Genomic DNA, 1,625 nt, shown 5'->3' on the forward strand with positions numbered 1-1,625 from the left:
TTTTACTTAATAAATTTTTCATACGATACGCACTGACTGAACATGTGTATATCAATGTCCAACTTATATAATTAAAGTGTGTTACCATTAAAGAAAGACTGGATAGCATCTGAAAAATTTTTGCGATGGCGAGACTGTAATGGTTGGAGACACCAATGTAATAAAAACAGTTGATGACTTCTATTATGATGGTATATTATAAAATGAGCGGAACATCTTACAATATTAAATCATTCACTTTCAGAAAACTACTAAATTAAAACCAATACATTACCGTAATTATAACGCCTATTATATTCATAATTAATCATTCTGTTTGTTACCCTTTATGTTTTAATGGCCCAATGTCTAAGAAAAGTTCTCTCGGTAATCTCAATGGAACTCTACCACCAGTGTTGGTAAGATGAATTTGATATCTTTTAGGTTCAGTGTACGTTTATTTTGCTAACGGGAGGCAGAATTGTTATGGAGTATTTCTAGTCTGCTGTTCTTGGATCTTCCCCCAAACTAAATGACAATCACGCATATCTCATCTGAAAGAAAGAGCACACTCAAGATGATAAACAAACACATTCTTCCACATTGTTTCTTGTGTGTGCCATTTCACTTAACCAACACGGAGTGTGCTCTGTATCTGATGGGATGCATACTAGGCACAATTACGACAGAGATCACACAGAGTGCCATCGATTTTATTGCATAAAAGGAAGAAAGTTTAAACTCCTATATGCGAGGTAGTAGAGAACACTTCTTTCTAATATTCATGCTTGACGAACCTCGTGGATGCTGCAAAAATCTATAAGTTTCTGCCATAAGTTCTGCCAATTCTCACAAAATAATATCTTTACAAGCAATGTTAACGTATTCTAGGAGTTTAAAGAATATCTAAAATCCTGAATATTTGTACATATTTGATTATTATTGCTTTGCCTTAATTAATACTTTAAAGCATAAGGTTATATACCGCTAGTATTATTTTCATATGGGATACTGCGATGGAAAAAGGATTTATGTGGCTCGAAGATTTGATATATAAGTTCTTTTAACTTGTCCCATTGAAGAAGAAGGATATAAGCATTAGTACCTATGACTACTTTGATGAAAGTTTTATCCATTATCTAAGCTAGAGACTGATTAACACTTATGTTTGTTATTTATTTTAGCTTCTCTTCCTATTTTTTAGTTTATTTGATATGTGTGTTAATCAAGTTGTTGTCACGTTTGAATCAATCTATATGCTTCATTGTGTATAAATTTTATTCGTTTCATTAGCTTTCATGTTGATCACTAGTACTTTCTTAATGCTACTTCTAGATTTTTTAGCAAATTTTATTTATTTAAGTGAAAGTTTTTTTAAATTTCCACATTTTCATATTCAAACTTGCAATATACTTTGTTCTGTTACATTGCTTTAGCCTTTGCATCCTCATCACTGGGTAGATCCCGTAATTGCGAACCTTATATATATATATATATATATATAATTAATTAAAATTATGATAATGATTTTTTTTTTTACATTTCGGCCATTTAAGTCAAACACACACACAACCCATACACAACAAAGACTCGAATCCAAGACTTTTTAGTTGGAAGCATAAGCTCTCAACCAACATGACAAGGTG

Source organism: Dendrobium catenatum, unplaced genomic scaffold (assembly GCF_001605985.2).
Source record: "Dendrobium catenatum unplaced genomic scaffold, ASM160598v2 fragScaff_scaffold_669, whole genome shotgun sequence".
Classification (NCBI taxonomy): domain Eukaryota; kingdom Viridiplantae; phylum Streptophyta; class Magnoliopsida; order Asparagales; family Orchidaceae; genus Dendrobium; species Dendrobium catenatum.